Source organism: Procambarus clarkii, chromosome 17 (genome assembly GCF_040958095.1).
Source record: "Procambarus clarkii isolate CNS0578487 chromosome 17, FALCON_Pclarkii_2.0, whole genome shotgun sequence".
NCBI lineage: Eukaryota > Metazoa > Arthropoda > Malacostraca > Decapoda > Cambaridae > Procambarus > Procambarus clarkii.
Genome location: NC_091166.1, coordinates 43,412,687 through 43,439,641, shown reverse-complemented (window position 1 = coordinate 43,439,641; position 26,955 = coordinate 43,412,687). Strand labels below are relative to the sequence as shown.

The following is a 26,955-nucleotide window of genomic DNA, read 5'->3' as shown; positions in this document are numbered from 1 at the left end:
TTCACGGCATTCATCTACGGATTTTATGTAATATTGGCATGAATGTGATGAACCCCTACACACACTCAGATCTACCTAAGAGAGAGAGAGAGAGAGAGAGAGAGAGAGAGAGAGAGAGAGAGAGAGAGAGAGAGAGAGAGAGAGAGAGAGAGAGCAATCTTAGCTGCTAAATACCAACACATCGTGTCAGCAAGGCGGACAGCTCGCCCGCTCTCATAACTCCCAATATATTCCACATTTCTAAAAAAAAAATCCTTTATCTATACCGCCCCATCTTTCTTTTCTACTCCCCGACCACCAATAAAAATGTCAGAGATAGTGGACAAATAAAAAAGATATGGTACACATACTACGCAAATACATGACGCAAACATACTATTAACTACTAGAACTAACTACATTAACTTCTATTATGTCGACTTTTAGTCCTTGGCCCAGACATTGAAAGAGGTTGGATTATTTAGCGTTAACTACACCGCTACATGTAATTATACATCAATCGTTAAAAAAATCCAAATCCCCCAGTAGCTGATGCTGCCAAACCGTCTCTCCTTCACTAAGATTCACATTTAGGTCCGTAGGCTTCCGAAGTACTAGTTTACATTTTCCGGCAGACCAGAAAATCAACTCAAGGTAATTTCTATATTTAATTTTTACACGAAGCCTCCACGATGGAATACACACAACCAATTTCAACATGAAGGTAATTATCCTGAACCCTCGTATTTAAGAGTCTGAATTCAACCCAACGAAATGATCATAGGAAAATGGTCACATAATGAAGTTAAATCTCCTCTTGACCAGGACAAAAATATATGTTGATGTTAGAGAAAATAATCCCCCATAATAAGGGGATAATTATTATGTTATAATAAGATAACAAACTATCAGCTGTGCCGCTGGAGTGACTTACCTTAGACCTGAAGAGCTGGACAGGTGGGAGCACAGGCCATTTCCGCCACGGAAGTGTTGGGGGTCCACACAAGTCTGTAAAGAAGATGAGTCTGTGTGTACTCTCCGGCGAGCATTTCCAAACAGTCTTGGACAAGACAAGACAATCCCAGAAGGTTCGTCATTCATGTCTTCAGAGCACCAAGACTGCAAAGTTGCTGTCTCAACATGCGTTTTTATTCTATCAATATGTGGAACTAGAATGAGTACCCGGCGGTGCCCGGGACAGTTTCGCTCTCCCTTCACCCCTAATTCCACCCCTCTTCTTTCCCCTTCTGTTCCCATATCCTCACATCTTTTCTCCTACCTCTTCTCCCCCCCCCTCTCTGTCTCTTCCCTTCCTATCTCCCCCATTTTCCCCCTTCTTCCGCCTCTTCCCCATATCAGAGAATTTATTATAATAAAGCACCAACAAAAAATCTATGGAGAAACACACCAAATATTTCACACCGGACTCCACGTCAATCAAATGGTCACTATAAATGCAAATATTTCTTAAAATATTTAACCTTGGCGGACCCCCGACCCACCTATGTCCGTCCCTTACCCTTGACCATTCCCCCCGCAAAGCTGGGTAAGTCTAGACACCCTCTCTCATAAATACAGACAGTACCCGGTTGAGCAGCCATATTGATCATTAAGAACCACACAGGGCCACTGATCAAGCATAATAACCATCATCTATACAGGACCCCTGATCAAGCATAATAACCATCGCCCACACAAGACCCCCTGATCAAGCATAATAACCAACATCCACACAGGACCCCTGATCAAGCATAATAACCATTGCCCACACAAGACCCCCTGATCAAGCATAATAACCATCGCCCACACACGACCCCCTGATCACGCATAATAACCATCGTCCACACAGGACCCCTGATCAAGCATAATAACCATCGCCCACACAAGACCCCCTGATCAAGCATAATAACCACCGCCCACACAAGACCCCTGATCAAGCATAATAACCATCGTCCACACAGGCGCCCCTGATCAAGCATAATAACTATCGTCCACACAGGCGCCCCTGATCAAGCATAATAACCATCGTCCACACAGGCGCCCCTGATCAAGCATAATAACTACTGTGTGAGCAGAACTATTGATAGTTCACACAGTCAGTGACGGACCGACACACAGACAGCGAGCGGGCTTCCACAAGGTGGAATTAAAGTATTTATCAGTTCGTAGAAGTGTCTTTTTACATCACTTGCGTCCAAGTGGATAAATATGGGTTACGTCTAGAAGCTTCCAACGTTTCATAAACACTGCCAATTATAGCTAATGGCTCTCAGCTAAACACTTCTTTCTCCCTGCACAATATTTGGGGCCTTCACAATATATATATATATATATATATATATATATATATATATATATATATATATATATATATATATATATATATATATAACTGAAAACTCACACCCCAGAAGTGACTCGAACCCATACTCCCAGAAGCAACGCATCTGGTATGTACAAGACGCCTTAATCCACTTAATGATGGTTGCGTCCAAGTGGATAAATATGGGTTACGTCTAGAAGCTTCCAACGTTTCATAAACACTCACACTTCATGGGTTACTCACACCCACACTTCTGTGGGTGTGAGTTTTCAGTTGCATATGTCCTGGGGACCATTCAGGCTTGTTCGCATATATATATATATATATATATATATATAAAGGGGTACCACCTATGGTTGTGCCTGTAGGGACCCTCGTCCAAGGAGAAGAGGATATATAGCACCTGGAGGAGCCCTGTGGGACTCCCACGTGGGCGCGCGCGCGCGCGCGTGTGTGTGTGTGTGTGTGTGTGTGTGTGTGTGTGTGTGTGTGTGTTTGTTTGTCTGTGAGTGTATTTACTATTTGTGTCTGCAGAATCGAGCTATTAGCCCTGCTTTTCTAACAAATATATTTTTCCTCAATTATATCTACTACATATATTTCTCTTACACACACACACACATCCATAATATATATATATATATATATATATATATATATATATATATATATATATATATATATATATATATATATATAATGCTACACAGTCTAGGTCTTTATATATCATTATTCTGTGCCAAGACATCCCATTGGACTCTACATAGAGTCTTAACTGTCTTGTATCGCTTCAAAATGACGAGCGTAAGAGGCGGGCAGAGGTTCTTAAATTTTATATATAATAATTTTCGAGATTTTAGCGAGCGATATCGTTCTTGTCATAGTTCCCTTCCACTTTATTCGTTACGTTAAAGTCTGGTCCCATAATTATATATATTTTGAGCAAAATTCAAGCACTACAAAAAAATGCAGAAAACGAGTCTCTTTTGCCATCTCTTAGTTCAAAAGTATTAAAACAAATATATCTTTTTCACATCAAATAAAAACTAAGATTTTTTATAAATAACTGTAAATTGCTAATTGAGTAAAATTTCAAAATAATTACAGTACATTTATTGTACAAGAAAAAGTCAGAATAAGTCTTTTATAACACCATAGAACACAATCATCATTATGTACTGTACAATTTGGACTTGGAATGGGAAGCTCAGACCAAAATTAAAGTCTGTTTATTGCATTTATTATTATAAACTATCAAGCGAGCTTCTGAACAAAGCATTAAATATTGTATATATGTCTGATGACTGATTCTAACAGTCTCCAAGTTATATTGTAGAGAACATGTTATGTTCCTGTTATTGTTCAGTACTTTGATCTTCTATATTTTCTGTGTTGTGCTTTAAGCTACTGAATGCCATGCACCGTTTGATATTGTATTTCTGTTCTACACATCATCCTTTTCTATACCACATCCTGTTATATGATATCTTATAATGTAGCATTAAAAGCTTTAGACAATAAAACGGACACTTTAATTGAAACATGGAAAATCCCAGTCTTACCCTACACTAACCTCACCTACCATATTTTACACTAACCCACCATACCTTACACTAACCTAACCTACCATACCCTGACCTAACCTAACCTAACCTACCATACCCTACCCTAACCTAACCTAATATACCATACCATACACTAACCTAATCTACCATACCCTACCCTAACCCACCATACCTTACACTAACCTAACCTACCATACCCTGACCTAACCTAACCTACAATACCCTGACCTAACCTAACCTAACCTACCATACCCTACCCTAACCTAACCTAATATACCATACCATACACTAACCTAATCTACCATACCCTACCCTAACCTAACCTACCATACCCTAACCTAACCTACCATACCCTGACCTAACCTAACCTACCATACCCTACCCTAACGTACCATACCCTAACCTAACCTACTATTAACCGCAGAGTTTGATGTGCTACTCAGATTATACATCCTGAACATCACATCAAATTACAAAAAGTTATTATCAGCTGCTTCTATTGCAATTAATAGAACGAGGGACACACACGCATGCGCAGTTAGATAATAGACATTATCGGCTACGCGCCTGAAAAGATAAGACGTGAAGCGGTTGTGGCTACACTTATCCTATATACGAAAGCACCGAGCTCTACATATAAGATAATTTATGTCATATCCTTGTTATCATATGCAAATGAAGTTGAAAGTCCGACGAAGCCGCACAGATCTGCTATTCATGGCTTCAACAAACGCCAGAGTATCAAGTCCCAAGATCGAACCCCACAAGGCTGTATTGAGGCGTGTATAAGCAGTCCGATTCTGAACGTTCGGAAAACTTCACTTTCAACCCACAGAAAACTCTATCACCCTCAGAAACCTTCACTATCAACCCACAGAAAACTCCACTATCAACCCACAGAAAACTCTATCACCCTCAGAAACCTTCACTATCAACCCACAGGAAACTCCACTATCAACCCACAGAAAACTCCACAATCAACCCACAGAAAACGTCACAATCAAACCTCAGAAAACTCCACAGTCAACCCCACAGAAAACTCCACTATCAATCCACAGAAAACTCCATTATCAACCCTCAGAAAACTCCACTATCAACCCACAGAAAACTCTACAATCAACCCTCAGAAAACTCCATAATCAACCCCACAGAAAACTCCACAATCAACCCTCAGAAAACTCCACTATGAACCCACAGAAAACTCCACAATCAACCCACAGAACCACACAAGGCAACTCGACCGTCCTCTCACCTAATACCTAGTTAATGAAATCGATTAATCCGTTAAAAATACGACGCATTAGTATAAATCCCTCCACCCTAATATTGACGTTTCCGACCATCAGCAGAAACCTAGCTAACTACGTTCCTGATTAGACGAAACAGTTGCATCTGAGTGACAAATCTAGATAACGGGCTGCACTCGTGGCGTGAACTATGAATGCACACACACATTCTTCAATTGCATGAACATTCAGCAAGGAACCATTTCAGTGATTTAGAGAACACGAGGCGGTAACGATATAATTTAATTTTTTAATTTAAATTTTTTTACAAAGATATAACTGGTATCTTCTACGCCAAGGCCATGATCAATCTGTCAGTGGCAATACTGACAGACTTTGTGTACGTAAGCCTGTCCTCACACTCAATATGCTGGACGTTTGACGCCAACGTCAAAATTGTAGTGTTTTCTTGAAATTAACACAACTGCAGTATTAACGATTCTTAGCACTATGAAGCATCGATAGGTTTGGCGGAATGCCTAGGTTCTTGCCCTCCTGGTTAGGCAAAAACGCAGTTCAAATTTGACGCCTGTCAAACCTTGACAAGGAGCGCTTTAACCTCCAGGTTAAAGCTTTAACTTTAACCTGAAGGTAATGATCCGCTGTTGAATCGAGTGAATGTGCAATTCAAGATTAAAGCCAAAATACCATACTGGAACAAGAGGGTGGGCTGGTTGAACAAGACATTGGGCTAGTGGAACAAGAGATTGGGCTAGTGGACTTTGAGGGAGCCGGTCGGCCGAGCGGACAGCACGCTGGACTTGTGATCCTGTGGTCCTGGGTTCGATTCCAGGCGCCGGCGAGAAACAATGGGCAGAGTTTCTTTCACCGTATGTCCCTGTTACCTAGCAGTAAAATAGGTACCTGGGTGGTAGTCAGCTGTCACGGGCTGCTTCCTGGGGGTGGAGGCCTGGTCGAGGACCGGGCCGCGGGGACACTGAAAGCCCCGAAATCATCTCAAGATAACTTAAGATAAGATAGTGGAACAAGAGATTGGGCTAGTGGAACAAGAGATTGGGCTGGAGAAACAAGAGGAAACAAAGCTAAAATAAACAGACTCGTATGTAAACAACTTAATAAAACCAAAAAACATTTACAAACTTTACAAACCACAAACAAACACGGTGCTCTAAGACGAACCGAGAAACAACGAACCTTATCAACTTACCAAGTCACTATAATACTCTTCATATCGCTCAGTGACGTCACCATAGCTAATAAAACAGAGAATGATTCAACTCCTTCAAGTGATCTTTCACGATCTATTTTTTTTTTATTACCGTTGTTGAATCGAGTGAATGTGCAACTCAAGATTAAAGCCATTCCGACAATTTTTTTTTGCAACACTCCAATGCCAAGATATTCTTACAAGTGTTGCCAATAAAATATGCCAAGAATAATACCGAAATAAACATGGGGGTGATCACTGCACCAAGCACTATCACCAATGGTAACACTGTCTCTATCATCACTGGGGCTCTATGTCGACGCCACCACGGCGGCGGCTTTAAGTCGACACCGAGGCGGCTCTATGCTGACACCAAGGCGGCTTTATGTCGACGCCACCACGGCTGCTCTATGTCGACACCACCAAGGCGGCTCTAAGTCGACACCAAGGCGGGTTAAAGTCGACACCAAGGCGGCTCTATATCGGCGCTACCATGGCGGCTCTAAATCGACACCAAGGCGGCTCTATGTCGACACTACCACGGCGGCTCTAAATCGACACCAAGGCGGCTTGAAGTCGACACCAAGGCGGCTCTAAATCGACACCAAGGCGGCTCTAAGTCGACGCTACTGCTGTTCTACACTGCCACTATAAATTATTAAGGTATTCACCTGACAGGAAAACCTAACAAGAACAATAATAGGCAAACTAATCAAAAGTAATGGGTTCATTGCCCACCAAACACTGAAATACAAAAATACACCCAGGAACCAAGCCATGGCGAACACATTCGAACACCATCAGGTACACAGGATCCAGTTTACTGTACCTAACGCTTCTTCCCCTTCTTCGAACAGGTATAAACAGACGTCCAATCACATCAACGCTTAACTAGATTCAAAGAATCATTTCACAAATGATTTCCTTGGCTTCCAAGCGTGACTTCGGGGGATTAGTGTTTCCATCAGTACTTCGATGTTGACTGCTATTCCAGGACTTCGAAACAATACTTCGAGGATGAATGCTTCCAAGAAGTGAGGACACGAAGATTGCCTTTACGGCCTCAGAAGCAAGACACTACTTGCTTTTTCCCATAATAATTCCAGTAAATTGCAGTTATTTGCAAGTAATGAAGTTAATGAAGATTGATTGAAGAGATGTTAAACGATATTATGTTTTTATGTGTGAGTCTATCTGGTTATACGACTATTTTAAGTAAATTGTCAAATGTAAGTCGTTTCACCTCTGATTTATGTGTTGATTCCGAGAGAATTACTGTATGGTTCTAGAATACTTAGGAATAGGGAAAAAAAGATACTTTTGGAGTGCAAGAGGATGCGCTTGGGAGCTATAAAAGCACTTTTCATGGGGAAAACACTGGCAGCTTTTTTTTATTACTTGTGACTGACAAGTCTGTGTTTCGATCTCTTCCACAAACAATTGTTTACCAAGCTCGACCCCAAGAGGTCAACAGCAAGGTCATCATTGGGAAACCTGAACAAAACAAGTTCTTTCATTGTTATAGACTTCGCTAATATCCAGTACAACGTCATCATCAATCACACACCTGTGGAAAGCAGGGATCGTCAAGACATTCCTGTATAACAGTAACTACGCCTGGTTCTCTTAGGTAATGATCTCTGGGGGTCCACAAAAACTGGCTGGATGGCCAAGGCTCCTCACTTCACTTCTCTCGTGAAACTATCACACTTAAAAAAGTTAAGTCATTCATCCAACCTTTCAACAATTCTTGTGACATATGTATAATTACATTCATCTTCCAGTAGCTATGTATAAATCCGTCATACACTGTTTTGTTTACTAATAAATCATAGAGGTTTTTAGAAGTATATAAGTATCATATACTGCTCTGTCCCTTTTGGAAGCACTTCACTTCTACCATTCGTTCAACGAACATCTACATTAATACACCAATCTACCAGTCGCAACTGCCATGCATAAATACATTATACACTTCTTTTACAATAATAACATATGTAACTAAATGCACTTTTTTGGTCTCATAACTCCAGCTAAATAACGAGCTTTTGTTTAATAATCAGAAACCTCTAATTGCGAGGTCAGAGTGGAAATGGGGGGGGGAACAGGTTGAACAGTATGCATTCAACAGCAATAACAGTAGTGAACGGAAAAGCAATTGTCAAGATTAATGATATTTATATGCTTACCCACTACGCTCTTCTGGTGATAAACAAAAGCCCGTTGTTAAACAGCAAAAACAGCGCCGGAGCATGCGCTCAAGTGCGCTAATTGCAAGTTCAAAAAGCATTGATATGATACATTCATTCACGGCGGTTGCAACTGGAAGCCTTAAAGACCCATGAACATAATGCAAGTTGCAAGCTTCGCAGCAGTCAATGTCATATGTTGCCGGATGGTATCGTGTAAGTTTGTGTTGCCGGATGGTATCATGTAAGTTTGTGTTGCCGGATGGGATCATCCCATCCTTACACCAAATATCGCAGCCCACTCTTCTCAAAACCTAGTATCTCTTCCCACCCTCCCCTACACCCGGTACCCCCCACTAACCCACCCTTCTACACCCGGTACCCCTCCAACCCACCCTTCTACACCCGGTACCCCCACTAACCCACCCTTCTACACCCGGTACCCCCCACTAACCCACCCTTCTACACCCGGTACCCCTCCAACCCACCCTTCTACACTCGGTACCCCCCACTAACCCACCCTTCTACACTCGGTACCCCCCACTAACCCACCCTTCTACACCCGGTACCCCCCACTAACCCACCCTTCTACACCCGGTACCCCCCCACTAACCCACCCTTCTACACCCAGTACCCCCACTAACCCATCCTTTTACACCCGGTACCCCCCACCAACCCACCCTTCTACACCCGGTACCCCCACCAACCCACCCTTCCACACCCGGTACCCCCACCAACCCACCCTTCTACACCAGGTACCCCCACCAACCCACCCTTCTACACCCGGTACCACCAACCCACCCTCCCCTGCTCCCAGCAACCCCAAGCCACCAACTCCCACACCCCCAAAAGATCCCAGACTCCTCCTCCCCCACCCCATCAAATCTCCCACCCACAATGCAGCTTGTGACCTCCCCCCCTGAGCAACCCCTAGCCCCTGCAGCCAGTCTTATCCATCAAGCATCCAGCATCTATCCATCATCTAGCCATCCTCCTCCCCGTCTAATTACCCTGCAGCCCCGGAGTCCCCAGAGTCGGTGAATTTCATTATGTGTTGAGGATTTTTATCACTGAGGACTGCCGATGGGACCGTCTGAATATTTTAGCTTCCCTTCATCCCGATCTCTTCGGCTCGTTTCGTTGGTAACGACTTCGGCCACGCCCGTCGATCGTTACCTGTCGCTGGTAAGAGTAATTAGTGTTATTTATGGCTAATGCGATTGTGCTTAAGGGGCTTATGCAGGCTGTGTATGAGTATGTAATCACGTGTTAGTTTGTTAAGCTGTTTATGGATAACTTTCTTCAAGGGATACACAAAGGGGGGATGAACAGGTTCATACTGCCACTTAAATCGGTACTCAACCACTTGGGCTGGACGGTAGAGCGACGGTCTCGCTTCATGATGGTCAGTGCTCAATCCCCCGACCGTCCAATAAGTGGTTAAGCACCATTCCTCTTTTCTACCCCCATCCCATCCCAAATCCTTATCCTGATCCCTTCCAAGTCCCATATAGTCGTAATGGCTTGCCGCTTTCTCCTGATAGTTCCCATCCCTTCTTAAATCAGTACTCAACTGAATGTAGTGAAATAATAATAAAGGACTTTTGTAATCGGAAACCTCAAACGAGTCCATCGCCGGTCAACAACGCGTCGCGGGGCGCAAGCCGAAGTCGCGACGATAGAAATCGGAGGAGGATCCACAGCGCCAGCAAGAAACATGGCTCATTTTACTAACTTGTTCTCTGGTTTTCCATAATTTGTATTGGTAAAAGGCATCTCCTGGGGCCCACCCACGTCCATCCCTCCCTCCCTCCCTACCCATCCCTCTTCCCCAACAGCCTCGTATTGGGACTGTCATTGGGTCCTTGTGTTTCCTCGCGGCCACCCTTAATTTCGGTGATTTAATCGTCTTTAGCCACAAGGCTTCAGGGGAGATGGGGGGGAGGGGGAGGGGGTCGTTTTTATTTCACCGTGTGCAAGTATATTAGAGGAGTATATAAGCCTTTTACGAGCATCGCTATGGCACCCATCTCCAAATTGGATGCCATCGGGGGTGTGTGGGGGGGGGGGGGCAGTGTGGCTTCCTCTCTTTATTCCCGATATGAATGAGGCTAATTTAACGAGAGTTCCGCCATTGTGGCATTTACCCGCCCTCCCTAACCACTTTGTCTCACAAAACTTATTCACAAACTACCTGAATTATAATAATCTCAAGAGGAAACGCCGTTCAGTAATTAGGATTTGTGGCTTTTACAGGGAAAGTGACGGCGTGTGGAACAAGGGAAGTGCAAAGAGGGAAGGGAAGAGGGGGGGAAGGGTTGGGTCAATGACCGAAGAGAATAGTGTCAGTCGAACTTATGACATCTTTGTTGATGCTCTGGGGAGGTAAGGGGATAAGGGGAGGGAAGGGGAAGGTAAGGGGAGGGAAGGGGGGGCCGAGGGGTAGGGAAGGTAAGACTCCCTTGGATGACTACATATCCAACTCAGGTTAGACGCCCTTATTAGCGTTGACGTTGTTGTACAGGACTTGAGTTATTGCTCTTAGTGTTACTACTCTCATTAAGTGTTGTGTCAAGTGTTGTGTAAGTGTTGTGAGTAGTTAGTGATACTACTCTCATTATCAGTAAGTATAGTGTCAATGCTATTCTGATTAGCATCATCACAATGTGTCATCATAATTAGTACTAGGAGCTATTATAAGAACTAGTAACAGTAGTAGAAGCATCAGAATCATACTAGTAGTAGTGGTAATAGCAGCATTGTAGTTTCTAATATTAGTAGTAAATTATAAGTATCAGGAATAGACTAAGTATCACAAAAACAGAGCCGTAGTCTCACTAGCAGAGAAGTAGCAATACCATTAAAACAGCAGCAGCCGCAGCAACAGCAGCAGACATTAAAATACAAAAAAGCAGACTCACTATTGTACCCACATCACAGCAACAATATTAACCCACACTTTTAGCCATTCTAAACCAAAAAAACAAAACAAAAAACCACCAAAAAACCTGGCAACAACAGTAATAAAACAGGAGTGGAACACCAGCAGCAAAGTGGGAATAATTGGGTAAACAATCCCCAGTACCAATTTCCAAATACCCAATTATAGAGCATGGTGGGTGATCAGAGGCTTCATCACGGTGGGAGGGGGAGAGACTCGCATTATAGACGCCAGCAGAGGTGTTCAGGCGAGAGTCTACTGTGAGCCAAGCAAACACAGCCAGGGACTACCTCTCTCTCTCTCTCTCTCTCTCTCTCTCTCTCTCTCTCTCTCTCTCTCTCTCTCTCTCTCTCTCTCTCTCTCTCTCTCTCTCTCTCTCTCTCGCTCTCTCTGTCCTCTGTCTCACTCTCTCTCTCTCTCTCTCTCTCTCTCTCTCTCTCTCTCTCTCCCTCTCTCTCTCTCTCTCTCCCTCTGCTCCCTCTCTCTCTCTCTCTCTCTCTCTCTCTCCGATTATACACATACACAGACACACGAAGCCACTACCATGGGGCCTGCCGGCTGAATGGACAGCGCTCGGGATTCGTAGTCCTGGGGTTCGGGTTTGATCCCCGGCGGAGGCGGAAACAAACGGGCAGGGTTTATTTCACCCTGATGCTTCTGTTCACCTAGCAGTAAATAGGTCCCCGGGAGTTAGATAGCTGCTAGGGGCTGCTTCCTGTGTGTGTGTGTGTACTCACCTATTTGTGCTTGCGGGGGTTGAGCTTTGTCTCTTTGGTCCCGCCTCTCAACTGTCAATCAACTGTGTGTGTGTGTGTGTGTGTGTGTGTGTGTGTGTGTGTGTGTGTGTGTGTGTGTGTGTGTGTGTGTGTGTGTGTGTGACAAAAAAAAACTGTTGACAGTTGAGAGGCGGGTCCAAAGAGTCAGAGCTCAACCCCCGCAAGCATAAATAGGTGAGTACAACTAGGTAAGTACACAGATGGACGCTGGAAACTCAAACAAGCCAAAGGAACGTGAGGAAGTACTCTCGTAACCCTGCACGGGTAAAGTCAACAAGTGGAACGCACTGAGAGAAGAAGTTATGGAAGCCACCTCTGCTCGACGCTACCACCCCCCACCCACCCTCTGCTCGACGCTACCACCCCCCACCCACCCTCTGCTCGACGCTACCACCCCCCACCACCTCGCCAGAAGCCACTATACCCACCATTAACATCACGGACCACCACCCACACCACTGTAATGCGCCTAATGATGAACTTCTTTGGAAATCTCTGGGTGTTGAAGCGTGTGGTGTATAGAGCACTGGGTGGAGGGGGAGAGGGTGGTGGGTGGCAGGGTGGTGGTGGTGGATGAGAGGTGTAGGTGGATGGTAGTTACACCTGGGGGGGGGGGAGTGAGGTGTGGCTCTTTACGCCCCCACCTGCTGGCCTTGAAGCAATTGCTGCGTTACAATTCGACCGTCGTGACGTTCAAATTTGACGTCGAATCTGAAGTTTGTGGGTGGAGGTGGCTTCCTCTGCCTCATTCCTCTACCTTGCCTCATTCTGGGAGAGCGCCGCGGGTCCAGTGTTGCTGCTGGTAGGTCCTGCCCTCTGTTCCCTTGGTTCTGTGACACGATGTTTTGAGAAATTCCTGTCTGTTGCGTCTACTAGTTTTGCTCTTCACGTCTCTCCACCCCCCGGGGGGGTTCCTAGTGTATTTACCCGGGGTTAACGTCCTCTTAGTATTAGAATTGTCTGCTTATTGTCTGCTTTTCCCATTACCTTCAAATAATTCTCATTTCATGGAGGTATCCGTCCCTAGGTCTCCTGTTCTTTGCTGGGGGGTTGTATATCACTGCTACCACTATCACCCGTCTCCCACAGCTACTACTTCCAGAATGTATTCTTGCAGGTCGGATCCCTCTGGTGAGGGTGGTGGATGAAGGTGGGTGCGTATGGTGGGTGAGCAGCGTGTCATATCGAGTTGAGGGTGAGTGAGTGGTGGATGAGGGGTGAATGGACGTGCTGGATGGTAAGAAGGCAAATGGTAGGTAAAACACTCCCAACAACGCCAAAAGAAATTATTTCACCCTGACTGCATGGACCCCTGTTCACCCCTGCAGCTCCCTAACCTCTGATCAGTCTCCTCAACTCCCTTGCATAATAATCGCTCATTGCTCTTCACATATATTTTCCACCACCATTATCTTCCCGTGAGCTATAAATCCCTCCCAATACACACTGTCAGCCCCGTCCACCACGCACTGTCCAGCCCGTTCTCCCGACCGTCCCCATCGTCAAGAAACTTTCGTATTAAAGTGCCTTATCCTAACCTACCAGAGGATCCACGGACAGTAAACGACAATGACAACCTGGAGAGGTTCAACTATCCGACAATGACAACCTGGAGAGGCTGAACTATCCGACAATGACAACCTGGAGAGGTTCAACTATCCGACAATGACAAACGGGTGAGAGAGATCCGGGCCCCCCCGGATCTGCCCCCCCCCTTCCCCTGCCTTCTCATATAAGTTAACGATTAGAGAAAATTGTCTTGTTCACATCTATATGTTAGCGGACGATGTAAAGTTAATGAGAAGAGTCAAGGCAGAGGAACACTATGGAAGAAAGTATGATTATCTACTCAAACTACAGTTTGTAAAAACTGGCCACTTGAATTCAACCCTGAAAAGTGCACATTCACAAGGACCAGGGAGACTCTAGGGGACAAAATAACACGAAGGGACGGGAACTTTTCGTATGAGAGAAGAAAAACAGGTTGGCATAACCCCAAACCTGATGCCACAAGCTTGAAATAACAGCAATATATGCTCCGCAAAATTAGCAAATGTTCGGACAGCTTTCAGAAACCTCGATGAAGAAGTGTAAGCATCATACTAGACACGTGAGACCTTCAGTTGAGTGTGCAGCTTCGGCATGGAAACCCTCATCTTAAACTAGGAATGATTTGGTATGTATATCTCGAAATTGACAAGCAGCTAAAATGAAAGACCTAAGAAAATTTTGCTTCACCATTCCAGACGAAAGATAGAACAAGGAGGATATGATAACGACATACAAAACTTGTAAGAGCATTAACAAAATATACATAGAAATAAAATTAGAAAATAATAACAAGAGAGGAACAGCAATTGAAAATGGCAAAAAAATAAGGCACAGAGACATTAGTAAGAACATTTTAGTGCAAGAGTTGCAAGCATTGAAGAGTCCTTGAGGTGATACAGCTAAAACAGACTCGATTAAACATCATGAAAAGATACATGTAGGGATCTGGCCAGTGACAGAAATAACACATGATAATAGGATTCCTAGAGAAATAGAGAAGTTGAATAACAATAAAATATGTTCACGATAAGGAATTGTAAATAAAGGAATTATCAGTGGAATCTTGTGGAGCAGAGTCGTCGAGATGTTAAGAAAACTTAATTGAACTAAGCTAACCACGTGGATTGGGAGATAAAAAAAATATATAGAAGAAAATAAACACATACACACACCGAAATACAAGGTGAGTACAAATATAAACACACACACACACACACACACACACACACACACACACACACACACACACACACACATTTCCACTCAAAGACACACTCAACACCCGCAAATCATTCAGCGCGTCGCTCCTAGCCTCTCTCTCTCCATGCCAATTCTCTGCGAGTCCCTCTTCCTTGCACAAACACCGTGAGGAACACACACAAACACACATCCCTGTACCAACAAATTCGCAACATTATTTAATTACTACCCAGAACCTGTGAACAAACATGCTGTTTTCCCCAAAATTATGCCCGCTTGCACAATGAGCTAAAAATAAAAAATAAAACGGGACAATGTAAATAAAAATAAACCAAGACACAAGAGGTAATAATTCGTAGAATATAGAAACAGAAATTTGAATAAAATCCAAAAATATATATATGCAGTTCGTTAACACTCTGGCTTGCCTTCCTCCTCGACGTGGAGTTTACATATGTGTGTAATCCACAGTAATCAAACTAATGACACAAACCGGCGCTCGATCCCCGTGGTGAGAGGTAAATATTTAATCATTGCTAATTGCATAGGTAATTGAGTGCACAGTGCAATCCCAGGGGCGGCGATGTTTATGATTAACCAACGTATTGGTTTGAGAAAGGAACGAGACTAATTGAATCATTCTGAACGACAAGGGCACATAAACCTCACGTTTGCAAGGGCGTGTTTCCCCTCGGTGTTATACGGGGTTTCGAGCCTTATAGCATGCATGGTGAGTGGTCTCCTCACGGAGAGTTACACTTGGGCCGTCAAACGTTTCAGGGAACCAGTTCCCAATAGTTTCACCCATGTTTCACAGAGTCTCCAAGGCGTTTTTCTCAGTAGAATCTTTTCTTGGGAGTTCAGTTTATCTTTCCAGCCAGATCTCTTGTTGAGCAAACGCGGTCTTTCTTTTCCTTCCCCAACTTACTGAACCATTTCTTTATGTTGGGGAAATACTCACTCTGCTTGCTCACTGCAGGATCTTTACATGCCACGGTCTACAATTATGTCATGCTAATTTACCCATAAATTGCACATCACTGAATGTTGAATTCTGCTTGAGTTGTGTATCTGTTGGGTGGCGTTGGTGCGCGCGCGCGCGGGCCCTCATGCATGTAGAGGCTGCAACCCTGCAGGGATCCAGTAGTATATACGACCAGTAGGTAATAAAGTTAAGTGGTGTTGCCCAGGAGCTTAATCTCGACCGACATAAACTTTCACGAGCCTTGACAAACAGGACTTCATAACGCTATATACAACTTACATAAAGACAATAAATCTGGAGTATGTAGCACCGACATGGAGTCCTTTGACCTCAAAACCTTAGAGAGGGAATGGAGGGATAATGATCACTACATACAAGACACTGAATGGAGTAGATAAGGTGGACAAGAACATTGGTAGAAGCTAAAAGGACACATGGCTCAAAGAATTCTAAGGAAATACTTGTGCCCTGTTCAGGTGGTCAACAGGTGGAATGGATTGAAAGAAGTCGTGGAAGCCACCTCCACACAACTTCAAGTTCAGATACGACAAAGAAAACCATCAATAAAGTTAAACTAGACTTACCTCCTCCCCCATAGTCACTGCCACGTAGCGAGACTAGAGCTGGGAGGAACACGGTGAAAGGCAGAACCAGCTAAAACTCTCCACGTTAGAGAAAATGCGAAACATGGGCAATACGACGACTCAGGACAAGATAATAAGGGGAAATTAACAGGGGTGAACACAGAGGAAATGTTCAAGATGAGAAAAGGCAGAAACAGAGGGCAAGGGTGGAAGCCCAGGCACTTTAAAGCCGGAGAGACGTCAGGCAAAACTTCTTTAGTTGTACGGTTGAAATGTACAAGGAGCCAGCTACAAGAGGAGAATATTGAGACAAACGCAATACGCATCTTGGAAAATAAATACGACAGACAGAAGGAATAATATTTATTGCATTAAGGCATTTGGGCAAGGCAACATTGCACATATTCCTTCTGTACTAGCATATGTCCCCCAAATGAGGAATCCCAACTCAATCCAATTCATTGTAACAATACTGGTCCCTAAGCTTTGAGAAATAAACTACAAGAGAAGGCTGACGGAACTAGGCCTCACTACGCTGAAAAAAGAGAAGAGGAAACATGATCACGACATATATGACTCTTAAGAGCCAGCGACAACTTGGACCAAAACGAAATGTTTCATATGAACACGAAGAGGATGTGATGGAGATGGAGATGGCCACTGACATGGGCCAAAACTCTTATGAGCTACTGAGATTTAATAAAGCTTTTCAATGTGAGTGAAGTGTGCTAAAAAGAGAGTGAGAGCTGAAACTTAATGTTTTCATGACTAGGTCTTATAAGGAGCAAGAAGATTGGGGAGAAACAGCACAAGGTAACCAGGCTCTAGAAGGTAGGGGGCCCAGAAGCTAAAGCTTGCCCTGCAAGCACATAGAGGCGAGTACACACACACACAAGACTGTACTTCTACTTCAATACTTCTCCCCTCTTATCTCCCCCTTTTAAGCTTTCACATTTTTACGGCTCAATCGTAAATATTCATTTCCTGTCATCTTTTACATCGACTATAATCACTTCGCAACATTCTGGATCTCCCATAGCTTTGTTTTTGCTGTTCCTTTCTGTTCCAGCCATTGTTACCTTCTCTTCCAGTTTGATCTGGTCTAGGTGTTGCAACCTACTCTTCCAGTTGTGGCGCCCTTCTCTTTTAGATGCTACGCCCGTCTCTTCCAGTTGGTGGGGTCCACTTTTCCAGTTGTTACCCTAGTACTTCGACTGGACGGTAGAGCGACGGTCTCGCTTCATGCAGGTCGGTGTTCAATCCCCGACCTTCCAAGGGGTTGGGCACCATTACTTTCCCCCCGTCCCATCCCCAAATCCTTATATCCCTTCCAAGTGCCATATAGTCGTAATGGCTTGGCGCTCTTTTCTGATAGTTCCCTTCCCTTCCTGTTGCTGTATCGTTTTTTTCCTGTTCCGTTCTTGACATATTTATCTGTTTTCCTTTTCGACATTAAATTTTATTATCTGCTTCTCCGTTTTCCCATTTATATTAATATCCAATTCATTCACTTTTTTTCTTACCCTATATTTTTCCATTAAACACACACACACACACACACACACACACACACACACACACAAGAGAATGTCTGTTCGAGGTTCGAGGTCTCAAGTAGGGCGTAGGTCATATGATGATTGGGGAAGATCCCATGCCCCTCCTCAAGTAGAATTGGTCCCTATTGCAATCACCAACAACTATGAAGACTGAAATGTGGGTATGATTGTCCGAAGAGTGTTTTCCAAACGAATTCTCGGCTGTTTATCAACTTTTTTATTTTGTATTTTTTTTTTAACATATATACAAGAGTTCTTACATTCTTGTAAAACCACTAGCACGAATATAGCATTTCGACCTTATTCTTAATCTTAATATTCCCTGGAATACAACCCTCCAAATCGTTTTACAACCAGGTACCCATGCAGGCGATGAGTCACAATAACGTGGCTAAAGTAAGTTGACCAGACCACACACTAGAAGGTGAAGGGACGACGACGTTTCGGTCCGTCCTGGACCATTCTCAAGTCGATTCAGGTACCCATACAAGACAGTCCCAGTCGCTCCTAGCCAGGCCTCAGTCCCAGCCGCTCCAAGTCAGCCCCCTAGCCCCCAGCCCCTCCTAGCAGAGTGGGGGTTGCAGACTGATCCACCTCTCTTCAGCCGGGCTGAATGATTCATTGCGAGGGGGGCAGACAAAGATCTCCAATAGAGACGTCTGTTCTATAATGCACAGCCTTCCGTGTATTGACTCCTATTTCATTGTTATTTGGCACTCCACCTATTGACTTAGGCTGTGTTTGACTTGCTGCTGAAGTGCCTCGAAAGATAGGTGTCCCTGAGGGCATCGCCGTGCAAGGGTTTGACATGATCCTGAGGGGAAGTGACTGGAAAAAAGAGGCAAGGAACAGGCGGTTAAGCCTTCGGTGTGAGGGGAGGAGGTTGGTATGAAATGTCATGTATGAGGTCACACATGACACTGATGAAGAAGGGAAGGGAAAGGGAAGGGAAGGGAAAGGGAAGGGAAAGGGAAGGGAAAGGAAGGGAGGGAAAGAAGCAGGAGGGAGGAAGGTCACACACACAGCACAAATGAATTAGAGACTGGGTAACACAATCGCCCTTAAAAACATAATGACACCCTCCACGCCACTCCCTCCACTCCAGACCCACCCCCCACGCCACACCCTCCACTCCAGACCCACCTCCCACGCCACACCCTCCACTCCAGACCCACCCCCCACGCCACACCCTCCACTCCAGACTCACCTCCCCACGCCACACCCTCCACTCCAGACTCACCTCCCCACGCCACACCCTCCACTCCAGACTCACCTCCCCACGCCACACCCTCCACTCCAGACCCACCCCCCACGCCACACCCTCCACTCCAGACCCCACCCCCCACGCCACACCCTCCACTCCAGACCCACCCCCCACGCCACACCCTACAGACCCCACCTCCCCCCCACGCCAGACCCTCCCCCATCGCGACAACTGCTTTATACATAACCATCACAGACCGTACAATGTAATATGCGTGTCGCTTTGAATCACCCATTTAACACAGACAATCACCCTCCTCCTTACATCCCGCCGCCTCCAAAACACAACACCGCCTCCAAAACACGGCACCGCCTCCAAAACACAGAACCGCCTCCAAAACACAACACCGCCTCCAAACACAACACCGCTTCCAAAACACAGCAACCGCCTCCAAAACACAGAACCGCCTCCAAAACACAACACCGCCTCCAAACACAACACCGCCTCCAAAACACGGCATCGCCTCCAAAACACAACACCGCCTCCAAACACAACACCGCTTCCAAAACACAGCAACCGCCTCCAAAGCACAACACCGCCTCCAAAACACAACACCGCCTCCAAAACACAGCAACGCCTCCAAAACACAACACCGCTTCCAAAACACAGCAACGCCTCCAAAACACAGCAACGCCTCCAAAACACAACACCGCCTCCAAAACACAGCAACCGCCTCCAAAACACAACACCGCCTCCAAACACAACAGCGCCTCCAAAACACAACAGCGCCTCCAAAACACAACACCGCCTCCAAACACAACACAGCCTCCAAAACAAACCAACACTACACCGTAGACGACACACCTAGGCCCTGGAAGGGTAGTGCAGAGCAGCAGGTATACGGTGATAAGTGTAGATAAGTGTCCGTGAGCCCTTAAGTCGCTGCTCAGTGCACTTGAGTGTAAAAACTCCCTTCTTGAGTACTTACGAACGTTGAAACTTAAGTGTATTTACGTTATGAACCAGCAGGCTCGAGCCGTTAGCTCTTGGACTCCGCCTTTCGAACCGTCGGCTTTCTCAGGTAATATTCTCGACCTATTTTCTATATATCACATATAGTATATGTGATATATAGAATATATCACATTTAGAATATGTGATATATATTCACACATATCCCCAGGAAGGGATGTGTGTGTGTTCACCCACGACACCTGTCTAACTCCCAGGTACCTATTTAATGCTGGGGGAACAGGCCATCAGGTAAAGGAAACTCTGCCAAATTGTTTCGTGTCTCGATAGGGAATCGAACCCCGGTCATTGGATTGTGAATCGTGGCTGCTGACTACTCGGCCGCAAAGCCCCGTGGGTGTAGTGTGGGTGTGGTGTGTGTGTGTGTGTGTGTGTGTGTGTGTGTGTGTGTGTGTGTGTGTGTGTGTGTGTGTGTGTGTGTGTGTGTGTGTGTGTACTCACCTAGTTGTGCATGCGGGGTTTGAGCATTGGCTCTTTGGTCCCGCCTCTCAACCGTCAATCAACTGATGTACAGGTTCCTGAGCCTACTGGGCTCTATCATATCTACATTTGAAACTGTGTATGGAGTCAGCCTCCACCACATCACTGCCTAATGCATTCCATTTACTAACTACTCTGACACTGAAAAAGTTCTTTCTAATGTCTCTGTAGCTCGAATGGGTACTCAGCTTCCTGTGTGTGTGTGTGTGTGTGTGTGTGTGTGTGTGTGTGTGTGTGTGTGTGTGTGTGTGTGTGTGTGTGTGCGTGCGTGTGTGTGTGTGTGTGTGTGTGTGTGTGCACTCACTTGTTTGTAGGGTTAAGCATGAGCTCCTTAACCCCGGCTTTTCCATCCCCTGGTCAAGTAACACAACGAATTCTATCTCTTATACCTCGCGACGGACTCCATTTAAAATATGTTTATTGAGGTCGACAGAACTCCATCATCTTGTAGCCCATTTCACCTGGTCGTAAACTCCAGCAGTCAAGAATTATTTCCTGACATCCCTCCGACTCATCTGCGTCTCCAGCTTCCACCCGTCTCTCCCAGTCATAACTGCTCCTCATTTTGAACGTTGCCTCTTTGTCCACTGTCAATTTCCCCTCAAATATCTTACACGTTGTTATCATGTCTCCCCTGTCCTTTCCTACAAAGAGGTGAGGTTGAGTTCTCTTAAGCTTCCGATGTAGCAGTTCATCTCAGTATTCTTCAATGATGCTGAACATCTTCTCCAAGATCAATGTTGTCCTTGTTCAGTTGGGAACATCATAGATGAAGATGAAGATGAAGATTAAGCCACCCAAAAGGTGGCACGGGCATGAATAGCTCGTAAGTGGTGGCCCTTTTGAGCCATTACCAGTATCAAGAGCTGATACTGGAGATCTGTGGAGGCGCGACTGCACCCTGCGTGACGGGAGATGTCTCCTGTGAGGAACATCATAGGTATATACAAGTATTTATATATGTATCTCCTCCCCTGTATATACTTGTATATATACCTGTATCACAGGTATATACAAGTGCTATACGTGTTAATAATACTGCAGATGCCACCGACAACCCTGTCGTTATATGGGAAATAAACTCAAACTTAAAAAATACAACCCCCAAAGGAGGACCAAAGGGTGTTTATAAAGGCAAATATGTAAAATATTGCCTCATCCATCATAAGATTCGATTCTCTGCTATTTCCCCCGCGAGAGATCTGACACCCCTTGTCGACGAGGCTTCCTGGGTGTGCTACAAGGCGTAGGAGACAAAAACCTTAATCTCTCCTTTGACGTGTTCTTCTGCGGAACGGAAGTTTGGGTGGAGGAAATAAGAAACATGGAGGTCAGGAGGTGAGGTGAGGATTGTTCTTCCGTTATGTATGTTGTCTTGTTCTTAAATGTTTTAATAACAATGTTTTTATATACAGTCTCTCTCTCTCTCTCTCTCTCTCTCTGTTTCTCTCTCTCTCTCTCTCTCTCTCTCTCTCTCTCTCTCTCTCTCTCTCTCTCTCTCTCCCTCTCTCTCTCTCTCTCTCTCCCCCCCTCTCTCCCCCCCTCTCTCTCTCCCTCTCTCCCTCTCTCTCTCTCTCTCTCTCTCTCTCTCTCTCTCTCTCTCTCTCTCTCCCTCTCTCTCTCTCTCTCCCCCCCCTCTCTCCCCCCCTCTCTCCCCCCCTCTCTCTCTCCCTCTCTCTCTCCCTCTCTCTCTCTCTCTCTCTCTCTCTCTCTCTCTGGACGAGAACTCATGTGGAATGAGAATATAAGAATAAGATATCAGAATGGTTCCATGCAGGATAACGAGAGGGACATATTCGGAAACATAAAGCCAGCCTTCAGGGATCCTATGTATTTAAGCACTATATCTACGCCACCTACGCGAGACCAAGCCTATAACACGCATCTCCGCTGTCGAGCCCCACCTCTGAAACGTTAGATGGAGAATAAAACAAAGTGGAAGGAGCTGGATCTAATAACGGCGCTTGATAAGAGAGGGAACATATGATAAGAGACGTAGAATTATTTAATCCAAAAGGAAATGAGAAAAGATAATGAGAAAGAAATTTAAACAATATAAAATGAGAGGAATATGAGACATTAACCAACTCGATGAGTAGAAGGAATACGTGAAGATGGGACATCATTGTATTGTACAACCGACGGTTGGAATGGCGACGTTGAAGAGCTGAAGTCCAACCTTGCTGACTCAAATAGGCGAGTACACACACGCGCAGAATGTACTTATGTGAGCAGGGACGAGGACCTGGCGAGACAGAGGAAGATAGAAGTAACATGATGAGGAGGACGAGTCTAGGAGGAGGAGGAAGAGGAAGAGGTCGAGCCAGAGAGAGGAAGGGAGGAGGGACAGACACAACATAGTAGCCCTCGGAGGCTCTCATTAATCGAACACATGTGACTGATACCCGACCTGTGTGTGTGTGTGTGTGTGTGTGTGTGTGTGTGTGTGTGTGTGTGTGTGTGTGTGTGTGTGTGTGTGTGTGTTTTCACCTATTTGTGCCCTGCAGAATCGAGCATTGACTCTTGGATCCCGTGTGTGTGTGTGTATGTGTGTATGTGTGTGTGTGTGTGTGTGTGTGTGTGTGTGTGTGTGTGTGTGTGTGTGTGTGTGTGTGTGTGTGTGTGTGTGTGTTTTCACCTATTTGTGCTTGCAGGATCGAGCACTGACTCTTGGATCCCGCCTTTCCAGCCATCAGTTGTTTACAGCAATGACTCCGGTCCTATTTCCCTATCATACCTAGTTTTAAAATTATGAATAGAGTTTGCTTCCACAACCTGCTCCTTAAGCGCATTCCATTTTCCCACTACTCTCACGCTAAACGAAAACTTCCTAACATCTCTGTGACTCATCTGAGTTCCCAGCTTCCACCCATGTCCCCTCGTTCTGTTAGTATTCAGAGTGAACATTTCGTTTATTTCCACTCTGTCAATCCCTCTGAGTATTTTATATATTCCTATCATATCCTCCCTCTCCCTTCTTTTTTTCTAGTGTCGTAAGGCACAGTTCCTTCAGGCGCTCTTCATACCCCATCTCTCGTAACTCTGGGACGAGCCTCGTCACAAACTTCTGAATCTTTTCCAGTTTCCTTATGTGTTTCTTCAGGTGGGGACTCCATGATGGCGCGGCATACTCTAAGACTGATCTCACATAGGCAGTGTAAAGCGCCCTAAATGCCTCCTCACTTAGGTTTCTTAATGATTTTTTACCTTTTGGCAGTGTAGAGTACGCTGCTGTTGTTATCCTATTTATATGTGCCTCAGGAGTTAGATTAGGTGTTACGTCCACTCTCAGGTTTCTTTCTCGAATCATCACGGGTAGGCAGTTTCCCCTTCATTGTATACTGTCCCTTTGGTCTCCTATCACCTAATTCCATTTCCATAACTTTACATTTGCTTGTGTTGAACTCCAGTAGCCATTTCTCTGGTCATCTCTGCAACTTGTCAAGTGCTCTTGGAGGAACGCGCCATCCTCATCTGTCACAACTCTTCTCATCAACTTTGCGTCATCCGCGAACATCGACACGTAGGATTCTCCTCATGTAAACATGTCATTAACGTGTATTAGAAACAGAACTGGTCCCAGCACCGATCCCTGAGGTACTCCACTCGTTACTGTTCGCCAGTTTGACCTCGTCCCTTACCGTTACTTTCTTCCCGGTTTTTCCTGTTTATTCTAAACCAAATATGAAGGACGGAGAGTATTCAGCACATCCGCAACACTGTTACTTGAGAGTATATGTTGGACTCGTATGGGATATACTGCCATACACATATATGCAGAGCAGTATATGGAAGAGTATACTGCATCTAATCCGAGTTTAGAGCGCCATTCCTGTATACAGTACCATTTACACAAAGCCTCTTATATCATGTATTGCGTGCTGGGCAACGCACGCGCACACGCACGCACGCACGCACATGCATGCACACACGCACACACTACGTCCACACCCAGGATTCTCAGGAATCTGTACACCAGTTGATTGACAGTTGAGAGGCGGGACCAAAGAGCCAAAGCTCAACCTCCGCAAGCACAAATAGGTGAGTACAAATAGGTGAGTATACTAACAGGTCCTGGCGGCCTAGCGGACAGCGCTCTGGGGTCGTAACCCTAAAGGTCCGGGTTCAGCCGATGAAGAAACAAATGGGCAGAGTTTCTTTCACCAGATGCTTTGAATATATATACATTTGAAGATATGTATGACAGGTTATAATAATATTATGACTGAAGAATACGGAAGGAAAGGCTTTCCTTCCGTACATTTCCTTCCGGAAGGAAATATATCTCATAATTGATATATATTAACAATAAATGATATATATTAACATCTCATAATTGATATCCTAGTGTTTTATGGAATGCAGGCGGTGGACAGCATCGTTATGACGTCGTAAACGTATCCCGTCAGCGATTTCGGATGCTGCTGCTGCTCTCATAGACATCTGGTGACCGAGTATCAAGTGGCTGGATTGGGCACTTCGGTTTCCGGGAGCCAGTCACATCGCAGGAAAGTTCTCAAGAAACGCAGCTTGCAACTTGTAACAAGGACGCTCAGGTATTTCCCGGGGAGCCAATAGTGACCGGTTTAACTCTCATCAATAATGACGCATCCCTAAGAGCAATAACATCACTCACTCGGATCAATAATACCAGGATCAACACTCTGATTAATAATATGCCTGGTTCCTAATTCGGGTCAATAATGCCAGGTGCCTCAACCTAGGTCAATAAGCTCTATGGATCAGCCACTGATTAATAATATGCCTGGTTCCTAATTCGGGTCAATAATGCCAGGTGCCTCAACCTAGGTCAATAAGCTCTATGGATCAGCCAGTGATAATGTCTTACTGTCCGAAAGACAGGAAGTGACGGTGTTGCCTGTCACAGCAGAGGGTGCAACAGGTACTCTGACAGTGAACTCTATCAACATCAGAGGCCCGAGACTGTTCAACACGCTTCCACTACCCAAAAGAGGCACATAACTGGCCGACGCCTCACAGTGTTCAAGAGAGAACTTGATATAAACACCTCCAAAGGATACCTGATCAACCAGACTGTGATTCATACGTCAGGCTGCGAGCAGCCGGGTCCAACAGCCTGGTTGACCAGTCCAGCAACCAGGAGGCCTGGCCAGAGACCGGGCCACGGAGACGTTGAGCCCTAAAAATCATCGCAAGGTAACAGCCGTCCCTTCTATGCGACAATCCAAGGGACGGATGCCTCATCCGTCCCTTGGATGAGGCGGGATGCGACATCCAGCCTCACTCTATGCTCCATAAAAAGCTCTATGCCACCACCATCTATGTCAATAATATTTGCATGGCAATTTGAATCCAATGAGTAAAAGTGCAATGGTAACCATTCACTAGTACCTTAGCCATGGCAATTTTCCATCACTATGTCAACAAACATTCCTTTATGAATATGTCATAATTCATATTGATGAACATGTCATCAATATTGCACTACCAGCTGGGGTCAGTTTATGGCAACTACTTCAAAGCTCGTGCATGGCAACGGGCCATCATCCTTCATGGCGATATGTCAATAGCCTCATGTAAGGGTCGCCATGTAGCAAAATAACCTCGTTAGGATACGTTATCAATATGGCAACGGCACATTCATAATAGATCTATGTCACCAGTATGTTGAAAAAAAATTCTAAACAGTCTATGCTATTCTTATAAATTAATTTAAATAGCCGAGGACAATATGTAAAAATATATATATATATATATATATATATATATATATATATATATATATATATATATATATATATATATATATATATATATATATATATGTTTTTATGACGTACTGAACATTCTGTCGGGTTCACTGATATGTATAAGCATCTCAGTCAACAAACGGAGACCCAGACAAGCAAATAAACAACTGCAACGCAAAGACAAACAACCACAAACAAGTGAACATGTAATAAGAGGGGGAAAACAAACAAAACAAATCACAGAAAATTATTGCTTTAACAAACAAACGGCATAACATACAGTTTATTCTTTATAGTAAGAATGACAAATAAATCTTATGCTGTCGTTGTTGTATTTGCATGAACCACAGATGCCAGTTTTTCAGTGTGATATTCCGACAAACACACACCGAAACTACAACGTT

At 44.7% G+C, this 26,955-nt stretch overlaps 1 long non-coding RNA gene across 1 annotated transcript in view; it reads right to left on the bottom strand.

Moving 5' to 3' along the window:
* Window positions 1–887: 887 nt before the first annotated feature.
* LOC138365532 (uncharacterized) overlaps window positions 888–26,955 on the bottom strand; it is a 565,144-nt gene continuing 539,076 nt past the window's right edge. Inside the window, exon 6 of the long non-coding RNA XR_011228904.1 lies at window positions 888–987. This is a non-coding gene — a long non-coding RNA (uncharacterized lncRNA). The remainder of the gene's footprint in view (window positions 988–26,955) is intronic.